We start from the raw sequence: 13,386 nt of genomic DNA, 5'->3' as shown, positions 1-13,386 counted from the left end.
TTCTTGAAAGCTATGTTGGGTGTTAGTTAATAGGTTGTTGGCTTGTAGATATTCAGAAACTTGTATGTGAATGACCCTCTCTAGGATTTTGGATAGTGCATTTGCAGTATGCATTTGCTCTCTTAGATCATCTTATCTAGGCAATTTTTCTGTTACCCAGTCTTAAAAATATCTTTACTTATATACTGCCTCTGTGTTCTTCTTTAACTTAAACCATTTTGACTGTACTTATCAACCTAGTATACTGATTGATAAACTGGCATATTGTTTCCTGCACATATCTCTAGTGTAATGTTAACTTAAACTCTGTAAATAGTTTCTATGCTTTTACAGTTTCCTGCTTAAAAAAATTAATTTTTTTTTGTTTTTATATGTTTTCATTGTACTTATTTTATTTTCATTGCAAATTTGTGCAGCTTTCCTCTCTGGGCCTCCGCTGAAAAAGGGCTATAAGCTCAGATGGACTAACCCGATCAACAAATGTAACAAAATACAAAAATAGACCAATTAAGACATATCAATCTATCAAAAATTAAAAAAATATTCCAGTTCCAGTAATGAGAGTAAAGCCTCAATGACATCATTCTACTTGTACCCTCTGGACCAAAATGTTTCAATATTACACGTCAGCTGAAAAAACTCCCAAAGATTACATAATCTAGTCGAATTAATATGTTGACCTTTTGGTAAAGTATGACTAATGTGTATAGGATGACAACAAATTGCCTCTGTCTATAAAGGTCACAGTCGACAAGCCATGGGTGAACATGCGATCTCCCATCCAGTGGTCCAAACTGCATTTTAGGCAAGGCTCAAAAGTCAAACCCACTTCCGTAAACAGCACAATTAACAAAAAACTGAAAGTTATGCTACTCAATGTCAGGAGTTTAAATCGCAAAATGCACTCGCTCGAAGCACTCGTCAGTATGGAGAACGTCGATATCTGTGCAGTAACTGAAACCTGGTTCAAGGCTTCAGAGAGCACCCCAGCACTACTGGGCTACAACTCATACCACACATTTTGGCCACAGAACATGGATCGAAACACAAAAGGAGGGGGTGTATCCATATTCATCAAGGATACCTACACCTCCAGGTTAGTGGCTCAGCATGATACCTCTGAGATCATCCATGTGCAACTAACATCGGGCAAATCTGCAATGCAAATTGTGGTCTGCTACAGATCATCCTCCTTGACCCAGGACTACCACTCCACCTTTCTGGAGACACTGGAAAACATGAGGGTCCAACCGAACACCCTGATATTGGGTGACTTCAATTACCCTACCATTCACTGAGAAAACTACTCGAGTACAAACTCCCAGGCCCAGCGCTTCCTGGAATTCATCAACTCAAATGCCCTGGATCAGCTGGTAAACTCCCCTACCAGAGGTGAAAACATATTGGACCTGGTCATCACCAACATGGACGACAGGTGTTCCACACCGGAGGTCAACCCATCACTGGTTAGATCAGACCATAAACAAATCACTCTGGATGTCCAAACCCCACCACCACCCCAACTAAGGAAACCACAGGAAAAAACTTTTCTAAAGCAAACTTCACCTTACTTAAGACAGAGGTGGTAAGTTTCACAGCCCCCATGCTAAAGGATAATGCTGCCCAAGATGCAGAAACCTTTACAAATGCACTCTATGAGCACCTACAAGGATGCATGGATCATGCCATCCCTAGCAAAACCAAGACTCACTCCTCTAAGAAGGAAACCAGTTTGGTGGACCCCTGCCATAAACAGGCTATACAATAGAAGGAGGAAACTAGTTCAGAAAAAAAGCAAATCCCAAGAAGGAAAGACATCCCTGATCAGTATCAGTAAGAAACTAAGGTCTCTCATGAAATCATCCAAGGCTAACTTCGAAAGAAAAATAGCCAAGGATTCAAAAGATAACCACAAAGCCTTCTTTAGCTATGTTAAGAATCTACGTGGCAACTCGCAGATATGCACTGAACTAGTGCAAAATAGCACAAAATGTACTGAACCTACTGATATTGCCAACATCCTGGCAGAGAGATTCAGTGCAAACTTCACCCCCCCTCTCACCTCCAAAAGGGCCCACAACAATACCGGAAAAGTGTAGTGTCCCAAAACTCACAGATGCACAGGTGAAAACAGCCCCTTCAAAAGCCAAAAACACAGCATCAAGGGGACTAGATGGTGTCCCAGGCTGCGTCTTGCATGAACTACAGAACAAACTAACCTCCCACCTAAACACGCTGTTCAACCTCTCCACAGGCTATGTGCCCATAGAATGGCACACAACAATGGTTATTCCTCTCCACAAAAAAGGGGCCACAACTGACCCTGGTAACTATCGCCCCATAAGCCTGACTAGCCTGGTCTGCAAGGCTATGGAGTGCATCATCATGGAACTCATTAACAAAGACATTGGGAACCTCCAAACAATTGACCTGACCCAGTTCAGCTTTGTTAAGGGCAGATCATGCCTACTAAACCTGGTTGACTTCTTTGAGACAGTCACCAAGGCCATAGACAAGGGAAAGGTGGTTCACACAGCCTACCTTGATGTCGCCAAGGCTTTCTGCACCATTCCCCACTCAAGTATTACAGAAAAACTCAGTAGTCTGAACATAAACTGCTACGTCACGAGATGGGTTGCCAACTGGCTTACAGATAGAACTCACACAGTAAGAATAGCGGGCTCCAGGTCCGACTCTAAATCAATCACAAGTAGTGTCTCGCAAGGCTCGGTCCTGGGACCCCTACTGTTTGGCATATACTTCTCAGAAGTACAGGCAAACACAGGGGGACTATGGCTAACCAAGTTCGCCAATGACTGCAAACTGGGAGCCATAATTGACTCTCTGGCTGACACGGACATCCTCCAAAAGGGCCTTACTGAGACAGGCACCTGGTGTCAAAGTCATGGCCTCAAGCTAAATGCCAAAAAATGCATAGTCATCCCATTTGGGAAAAAGAAAACACCTACAAATTACCACATAGGTGGCAGCCCCCTTAATACAGAAGAGGTAATAAGAGATCTGGGGACTCAGGTAGATAGTAATCTCTCCTTTGACGATCATATTGCCAAAGCAGTTAGGAAATCCTTCTATGTGGCCCATCTAATTACTAAAGGGTACGCATCTAGAAATAAAGAGGTTATAGTGCCCCTCTACTCGTCACTCATTAGACCCATCATAGAGTACAATGCCCCATTTGGGATTACCTCACAAGACACTTCCAACAGCTGGAAAGATCACAAAAGTACCTCACCAAGAGGATTGCTGGTCTCAAACATATGTCCTATGCAGCCCGACTGAAAAAACTCCAGTTGTACTCAGTGGCATATCGCTTAGTCAGAGGTGTACTTACAACGCCATGTCCAACTCAGAATTGATGGACATGCTCCACCTAAGGAAATCCAAGTCACTGCGAGCTATGCGCTCTAGTGAGCTAAACCTCACCACAACAATAAATAGAACATGCTGGAGGGATAGATTCCTGTCACAGAGACTCCCCATGCTTTGGAACAAAATTCCAAACTACATCAGGCAGAGCCCCTCACTAACACTCTTCAAGAGATACCTTGACGAGTGGATGGGTACAGAAAATACACCCCTGGCATCACTTCATTGGCTCTGCTTGACAGAGGATCAGTTAATTAATCAACGGGGTGGCGAAAGCCGACACTCTGGCTAGGCTTATAAATGCCCTTGGGCAGATAGCCTAGTACCTACCAATGAACCTATTTGAATAAACTTAGGGAAGACCTCTGCTTCACAGAAATGGGGAGTGTGTTCCAGAAAAGGGGTAATCTCAGAAACACATGCCTGTTCCACCAAAATGTTTTGGTGTCACAGACAAGGTTAGGATCCTTAGATCAGGTAATTCTAGTGCTGCTTGTTTTGTAAATGTGCAGCAGTTGAATTAGATTAAGCATAGGTTGTCCCTCAGTAGTCTGTAGGAGGTCAAGCACAGGGACAGAGCATTACTGAGGTCCACATAGGACATATTTACACCCTGTATTCTTTTAGTGAGGAACCTCTGTGGCTGCTCCAGCTGTTGCAAATGCCTGGTCTGGTACATGCCAATTAATACATTTTACTCTATTGTTGGTCTAATGAGGGCTAAGTATAATGGGACAATGAACTTAAATCTGCATACCATGCCCTTACTTATAAGTTGTTTCACATAGAAGGATTTTCTTACTACCATGGGCAAATGGTGAACATTGTTCCTAAGTCTCTTGCCACTCTGTCTGTTCTTAGAGAATGCTATCAAGGTTGTAATTTACAGGGGTGGTAGTCTTTTCAAAGGGTATAATTATGCAATTTTTCGCATTGAATTTTAGGCCACGGTTCTGGTACCAGTTATTTGTCTATAACATACCTTCCTGGAGGATATCTACATCTTTGGGGGATTCAGTGATTGCACCCAACTTGGAGTCATCAGCAAATTTGGTCAGCTAAAGGCTTTCTACATTGCACTGACTTCAAAGAAATATACTTCAAACAGGAGAGGTCCCGGTATGGAGCTACATGGGGCACCACTAGTAATAGGCATCTTGGTGGAGGTGGATTCCCTCACCCAAACTTCATGTGTCTTATCTCTGAGCAATCTAGCTATCCATTTGGTAACACAGGGATTGATGCCTAAATTTGTGAATTTGTCTAAAATACCTGAGTTAGGTATTGTGTCAAATACCTTTGCCAGGTGAAGTAGGCAGTATGTACCATTTTGCCCTCATGCTTGGCTTTAGTGACTTTCTCAAAGTCCACTAAGTTTAGTAGACATGACTTGCCCTTGACAAACTCGAACTGGGATGGGTCCAATGTTTGAAGATGGGTCGAGTGTTTGAAGATGTCATATGTCTTTGTTTATCAGATCCACAATAATTCTTTCCATGGCCTTGCATATGTGACTAGTCAAACTCATGGGTCTGTCGTTCCCTGGGTCTGTTGATGGTCTACCTTTGTGTAGTGGGATGACCATTACAGTCCTCCATTCCCTGGTTGTACAGTGTTTCTAGTTGGCCTGACAAGACATGTTTCAAGCTATTTAGAAGGCATCCTGGTATATTAACAGAACCCATGGGTGCAGTGCTTTTAGCTCTGAAGAGTGCAGTGAGGACCTGCTCTTTAGTGATAGTTGGAGGAGAAATTCTGGAGGGTATTCCCTGGGGGGACTGAGGATGATAGGGGGTGAAATTGGAGCATCTGGGGTAACCATCACGGCATTGAAAAATAAAAGTTGTAAGAGGAAATGAAGTGTCAGCATTTTAAACTTTGTCACACTAAGACTGATATTAACCTTGGCAGGTCTGGGACAGGCCTTCACAGACCCTTCTTTCTGGTATTTGGAAGAGCTTTGAGTAGAACCTCCTCTTCTGTGGTACTGGCTATACAACTCCTACTTATAAAGATTTTTGCAGTATGGGGGACTCATGCATTTCATCCCTTGGTACAGTTGGAATGCCTGACTTTTTTTTTGGAACTTTAGTTTGTAACCCGGAAGGATTATTTGTAGTAGCCCATTTGTTTTTATGATGCCTTTCAAGTTATTACGTACTAGGTCACCCTCCCAGCTAGCGTTGGAGTGGATGAGATGGGTAAAGAAGGATGGATTGGGTTTTTGGGAGGGGATGGAAGAGGAAGCTTACTGTAGCCACAGTTGCTTCCCATTGGGTAAGAAGACACAGGGGCCCCAGGCCTCCCCTTCTGGATTACTTGTGATAGTTCCTTTACATTGTCCTAACTTTTGGCTTGCTTACCTTTTTCCTTGTCTGGGACAGTACACCCCAGCCCAGACTTTGACAAGTAATTCTTGTCATACTTAGGTGGAGGAGTGAAAAAGCTACTTCACTGACTGCATATTATTTACTCCTTCCCATGTTTTTTTTATATATTTCACCAGTGAAGTCATCAAAATTATATTTTTGTCTGGGTTGCATTAAGGATCTGCACTCTGGCATCCCCAAGTCAGAGGTTATATCCTCAGCTAGTTATGTCTCTGGATCAGTGATCCCACAGCTGCTAGTCTGGATGCATCATAATTATACTTGGCCATCTGTCTGGGTGAGGTCTAATAATTTATCCCTCGGTTCTCTATCAGACTCTCCCCATTCTTCTCTTTCATCTGATTCTGGAGAGCAATTTGGAACTTGGTCACGTGTCTGAGAATTAAAGGATCTGAAGGGCTGTGTGACATCTGCATACACTTCCTTCTTAAACCTGTCCAAGAAGCTACTCTTCTTATCATTGGGAAAAGTACTAGAAGCAAGCACCACTTTTGACTACTTCTCTGGATCCAATTCACAACAACTGGTTCACCCCTAGTTTGTGCAAAAGAACTTGTGGAACTCCTGAATCCTGTAGAAAAGGCTTCTTAGAGGATGGGGGATCTAGGTGTCCTGTTCCTTAAGTATGCCATGAATGCATTCTCTACAGGTTCCAAACCTAGAGGAATTACAAGTTTAAGGTACATTTAGAATAGTAAAAAATACCTCTTCTGAAAATCTGATGCTTTTTTGGCTTTCATTGTGCATCCTCAAATAAGATTTCTTCTGTAGTGAAGCAGACAACATGCCATTACCAAATATATGTCATACCAAATATGGGAAAACATTTGGGAGAAGCAATCAGTTTCTTTCTCCTCACTAAGGAATCTTCTTTCATCCCTGGGGTAAGTTCCCTCTTTCTCTTGGTAGAAGGGACTTTAGACATAGACAACAGCTATAGACTTGGCTATGATCTCGGCAGGACCTGAAGGAACACTAGAGTCAAGGAGATTCATTCCTGGGAACAGCCTGGGAAGATGTGCAAGGACTCTTCCATTACCCGAAGCATTGACAACTGTAGGTGGCTGGGGTGGGTACCATATATCTGAACTTCTGAACCTCTTGAATAGGATGTCACCTTGAAGATCACGGCATGAGGATGGGGTTTCTGAACCTCCATGCTCCAAAACTGGGTGTCTTCCTCAACAATAGTGGGTACCCAATTCCCTCCTTCTGAGACAAACCATGCTTCAACCACAGGCAAGTGAGGATGAAACTTCATCCAAGAACCCTTAAGTTCAGGAGGCATTTTGATCTACAGGAATGCTGCCCTCTGAAGAGGCTTTTCCAAAGGCCTCAGATCACAGAGCTGCAAGTCAAGCAGGGAACTCGCAAATGCCTGACTGCCTTATTCTTTGATCATTTTTCTACATGCTTTACAGGATGGGTTTCCAAGGACAGGGACAACTAAAAGTATGATGGTGGTATGAGTCAAGGCCTTGAGGGTCTTCCAGACCATATTTTTAGTGTAAATACTTGACAGACTTTACAACTCAGTATTGTGCTCTGGGTTTAAACACAAAAATACACAAACTATGATAGTCTTTGCAAGGAATTTGTCTACTGCAACACTACCTGCTCTCGTTCTTAGGGGGTGAACATACTCTAAGCTATCTAATAAGGTATATCCAACCCTAATGCACTGCACAGTAATACATGCCACTAGCAGAATACAATTAGTGATATAAAATTAGAAGTTATGTACATACCATAACGTTCCATGTTGTCTTCTCTCGCCTTCTTTCTTGCTGGATGGGTTCGGAGCCGATCCTCGGCTCTGACTCGGCACTTGCTAAGCTCGAGAACTCATTTTACCAGCTCGAGGCAACCCTATATCCCATGATGCAAGGCGTGACTACCTCAGATCTCGTTTGGTAGCTAGAAGAAAACCCTGCCAAAATATACTTCTTCCCAAGGAAGAAAATACTAAATGTAGGAGAAACTAGGCCAATGGCCACTAACAGTAATGACTCTTCCTACTGTGAACTCTTGGTAAGAGTGACAACACCCCCAACAAAGGAAGGTACAACCTCAAGATCAGTCCAGGCCAGGGGGAAGGAGAGAGGGATGCAAGAAAGAAGGAGAGAGAAGACAACTAACATGGAATGTTATGGTATGTACATAACTTCTAAATGTTAAGTTGTCAAACTCGCCTTCATTCTTGCTGGATGGGACCGTCCTAGCACCTCTATCCTGGGTGGCTCAATGGAACAGACTCTTGAGAACTGTGGAACCAAACCTAGCCCTGTCCCTGGAGGCCAAGTCCAATTTGTAATGAGAGACAAAGGTGTGAGGAGTGGCCCAAGTGGCTGCTGCGCAAATGGTGTCAATAGGTAGCCTATCCTGAAAAGCTGTGGATGTGGATAGGCTCCTGGTCGAATGTGCTTTTGGTTTTGAGGACAGTTGCTTGCCTCTAATATGATAAACATAAGAAATGATAGAAGACAGCCATCTGGATAAGGTCACTTTAGAGACTGGGAGACCTTTTCTATTCTCTGCATAAGAAAGGAATAGTTGATCAGATTTTCTGAATTGTTTAGTTCTGTCCAAATAATATCTGAGTTGACGATGGACATCTAAGCAATGAAGTTTTTGTTCAGCTTTGTCTGAATAATTAGGGAAAAAAACTGGCAAATCAATAGATTGGTTCAGATTCGTCTGGGAAGCAACTTTGGGCAAAAAAGATGGATTAGGTCTTAAAGATACCCTATCTTTGTGAAAAACCAAGTAAGGGGAACGGACACAAAGGGCCTGAAGTTCAGAAACCCTTCTAGCTGAAGTAACAGCCACCAAGAAAATTGTTTTCCAGGAAAGAAACTTTAAGGAGCATGTAGCAGCCGGTTCAAAGGGGGGTAGAATCAAGGATGCCAGCATTAAGTTCAAATCCCACTGTGGAGGGGGATCTCTGATTGGAGGCTTCAGGAGAAAAATACCTCTGAGAAAGGCTTTGCAAAGTTTGTGGGACATTATGTTTTGATCTGCTAAACCAACATGAAAATTAGAGATTGCTGCCAATTGGACTTTAACTGTAGAAGCAGAAGACCCTGATTGAAAAATCTCTGCTAAGAAATCCAGAACTGAATGCACTGGAGCAGTAAAGGGATCTAAGTGTTTAGACTTTGCCCAGAAAGAAAGGCGTTTCCACTTACTAGCATAAATCTTTCTGGTGGAGGACTTTAGAGAAGCTACTATGATATCCCTAACGGGGTTAGAGATCATAGGAAGCCTGGCTAAGGAAGGAAGTGGAGCAACCAAGCAGTGAGGTTGAGAGAACGAATGGCCCGGTGCGGTTGACCCGACTGGTGGGTCAGAAGGTCTGGAACTGGGTCCAGATGCCAAGGCTGCGCCAGGAGATGACGATGCAGGGACGGAAACCAAATTTGTCGAGGCCAGTAAGGGGCAATGAGGATCAACTTGGCTCTCAATACGGTAGCTTTCTGAATAAGTTGTGGTATCAGTGGAAAAGGAGGAAAGGCATACAGAAGTCCCCGGGGCCAATCCTGGGTTAGAGAGTCTCTCGGGGAATGGCCTGGTAGAGGAAAAAGGGTGAAGAAGTCCGGGCATTTGCTGTTTTGGGGTGTAGCAAAAAGGTCGCAGGAAGGGAAGCCCCACTTCTGAAATATCTCGTCCACTACCGATTGCTTGAGAGATCACTCGTGTGGCATGAGAATAGCTCTGCTCAGTCTGTCCGCTAAGAGGTTGGATCTCCCGGGGATATGTGTTGCTATCAGAAACCGATGAGAGGAGATCGCCCATTGCCAAAGTCTGAGAGCTTCTCGACACAGTGGGTAGGACCTGGTGCTGCCCTGCTTGTTGATATACCAGACTACAGACATGTTGTCCGTCTGAACTGCAATAGTCCCTAAGGGAAGAAAGTCGTTGAGGGCTTGCAACGTTAAAAGCACTGCTCTCATCTCTAGGACATTTATGTGCAGATGGTATTCTATGGGTTGCCAAGTCCCATGGACCATCCTGCCCTGATAATGCCCCCCCCCACCCGATCAGAGAGGCATCCGTAGTGACTGTGGCAACTGGAACTGGGGGAAGAAACAGTCGGCCCTGATGGAGCAGAGGAGAATACATCCACCAGGTTAGATGACTCTTGCATGACTGCGTGACAAAAATCTTGTGATTCATGGGGAGTTGCTGGAATGACCATTGAGCGAACAACATCCACTGCAGAAGACGCATGTGGAAGCGGGCTAATGGCAGAAGAACAATAGCCGCAGCCATAAGACCCAGAACCTTCAGGACAAATTTGGCTCTGATCTTCTTGCTGAGTAATATTATCCGAACATACTTCTGAATGTCCAGAATTCTTCGTTCTGTGAGTCTGCCTGACATGCTGACAGTGTCTAATTCTGCGCCTATAAAGGTAATAGATTGGCAAGGCGACAGAGAAGATTTTTTGAAATTTATTGAAATCCCCAATTGCTTGCAGGTTTGCAGACTGTGGTCTCTGGCCTTGAGAAGTTGATGCCTGGTGGTGGCGGAGAGGAGCCAGTCATCTAGATACGGAAACACCTGGAATCCTTGACGTCTCAGATGAGCCGTAACCACTGCCATGCATTTGATAAACACTCTGGGGGCTGTAGTGAGGCCAAAGGGCAGGGCTCTGAATTGAAAATGACTGGACCCCAGCCGAAAGCGGAGAAACCTTCTGGAGCGCCTGTGAATCTTTATATGATAGTACGCATCCTGAAGGTCTATTGTCCTTGCCCAAAAAGGGTAGAATGGACTGAAGCGTGACCATCCGGAACCTTGCCTTCTTGACAAACTTGTTTAGTTTGCTGAGGTCTAAAATTGGTCTACAATCTCCCGTCCTTTTGGGGACCAAAAAGAATCTTGAGTAGGTGCCGGATCCTACTTGGTCTGCTGGCACTGTTTGGATGGCTCTTTTTGCTAGGAGTTTTGATACCTCCTGTTTTGCTAATTCCCTTAGACTGGGTGAGATGTCTGGAAGAGAATGATGAGGAACGGGATACCCCTCGAAAGGGATATTGTAGCCCTCGGATATGATCGACTGTACCCATTTGTCTTGAGAGAGGGAATGCCAGGCTATAGGGTACAGCGACAATCTTCCCCCGACTGCCTCCAAGGGTGGGCAGTCGGGCAACACCTCAGGGATGCTGGAAGGGTATATCAGGGAGAGTCTCCCTGCTACCCTGATTCTGTGGACCCCCTCTGCCTCTAGGGCGGCGCCTATTATTATTACCCCCTCTGCCTCTGGGGGTAAACTGACCACGTGTGTCCGGTGTGACTCCTTGAGATTTACGGAACCACATTTTCCCTCCCTTCTGACCCTTTGGATAGGGTCTTGAAGGGGTGGAGAAATGGACTCCTACGGCAGAAAGGGTCTTGCCGTCTTGCTCACACCTGGTCAATGTATCCTTCACCTGAGGCCCGAACAAAGCCGAACCGTCAAAAGGGGTATTGGTGAAGGACACCTTAAAAGAGTCTGCAAAATTACAAAGCCGCATCCAGGCCTGACGCCTAAGTGCCACTCCTGTGCCTGCAGCCCTACTCACCCCATCGGCTGCATAAGAAATGAGCCGCATGGAGGAGTTAGTCAAAGAATTGAGGATTCCTAGCTGTGAGGCAATCTTTTCCTGAGCCCCAGTGGCCGAAGGATCCTGAACCACTTCACCTAGTTCCTTGAGAATGTCTCTCTGAAGTCTGGTAAAGTGACAAAGGTAGTTCAGCGAACGCATAGCAAAGGTCGCTGAAGAAAACATCCACTTGCCGTACCTATCCATGGTCCTAGAATCCTTATTAGGAGGATGGACAGGTACCGAAGGATCAGCAAGTTCCTTCTTGGTGGCCGCTGCCACCACCATAGTATCAACAGGAATGCCCTTAGAAAGAAACTATTTGTCTGCAGGGGCTGTAATGAATTTGGAGGGCCTCCTAGGAACTGGTTCCACAGAATCCAGGGCTGCCCAGGCCTTACGAGCCACTACTTGCATGAGTGGGTCGAAAGGCGGAGACACCCAGGAGGTGGAGGGTCGAGATCCGAAAGCCTCCAGGTATACCGACTCATCCTCGGAGGGGTTGACGGAAGGCCAGTTCCTCCTCTGCTTAAGGAGTTCCAGGATGTCTGAAAAGGAGACATCCTCAGAGGGGGACCGTGGGGAACCCTCCGACTCATCTAAGTCGGTATCTGATGTAGTAGACTCAGGGGAGTCTGTGTGCTTCCTCTTACACGTCCTCTTACGCGGGGGTTCTGCTGCAGGATCAGGAGAAACCTCGGAAGAGGAAGTTATTCCCAATGGGGAAACCTGGGGCGATGGATCTCTGGGTCCGGGAGCAAGAGGCTGGCAAGAGACATCAACAGGCACCGAAGATGGAGGAGCTAAAGGAATAGACCGTTGACCTAGCTCGGGGGCTAGGACACTCCTCATCACCTCGAAGGCTCCTCTCCCAGGGAGGCCAGTAGACTCCCGCTCCAAAGAAACAGGAATCCCCGGCCCCACCGAAAGAAAAGGCTCCGAAGCCGATGTCGGTGCCGAGCTCACCAATGCCGAAGCTCCAAGAGGGTGAGCAGGGCCGGACAAGGGTCCGATGCCACTCGCCCCCTCAGAGCCGACAAGGGAGACCCGACGACCGGATCCCTCCAACAAAGGTCTCATGGAGGAGATCAGAGCCAAAGACGTCGGAGCCGAAAGGGGAAGTATCGGCTCTGGCGCACCCACGGTCACAGTTCCGAGAAGCTCTGGCTCCGAACTCTGAAGGAGAGTTGGAGGAGGAAGTTCGGGGGGAATAGAAATAGCAGACGTCTGTTGAGACGGGCTATGGAGCATTTGGGCAAGTGCCTGTGACTTCAACAGTCTGCTTACCACCCTCTCTAAATCATGGTCTGAAAGCCTGGAAGATCTTGAAGATCGGCTCCGATGGCTCCGCTCCGACAAAAGAGGAGATCCCGGTGCCGAACAAATCGACTCCAGGGAAGGAGACCGAGATCTCTTCCTGGATGGAGCCATCGGAGCCGATGACCTCTCGGGTCCAGATGGAGCCGAAGACTTGTCGGCTCCAATACTGGATAAGGACACGTCGGCTCCAGCCGGAGCCGACAAAGTAATAGGCATTTGTGTGTCGGAGCCGGTCGGAGCCAACACAACAATCTTCAAGGTAGAAAGATCGGCTCCAGCCGGAGCCGATCTCGACTCCGAAGGAGTCGGAGCCACAGCCGAAGGCTTAGTAACTACAGCCTGGGCTCTAGATGGCTTGGAGGGTTTAACCAACCCAGTCTTGGTTGGAGAACCCTCTGGCTTCAACAAGCCACGAAGAATTAATTTATTTCTTCTTTCCTGCAGGACTCTCTGGCTAAAGGAGTGACAAATGGCACAGGAGTCCTGCAGGTGTAAAGGCCCAGGCAATACACACAAGAAGTGTGACCGTCTGTCAGAGACATTTTCTGACAGCACGAGTCACACTTCTTGAAGCCTGAGACCTTTACCTCCTTAGACATAATAATGTCCAAAAACAGACAAACACACAACAATCACACAATTAATCCCTAAAAACACACTCACACAACCTGACAGGAATTAACTGAGGGGGAGGCTTAAGG

This window comes from Protopterus annectens, chromosome 1.part1 (genome assembly GCF_019279795.1).
Source record: "Protopterus annectens isolate FY-2018-M chromosome 1.part1, PAN1.0, whole genome shotgun sequence".
NCBI lineage: Eukaryota > Metazoa > Chordata > Ceratodontiformes > Protopteridae > Protopterus > Protopterus annectens.
Note: the sequence above shows the minus strand (reverse complement) of the source record.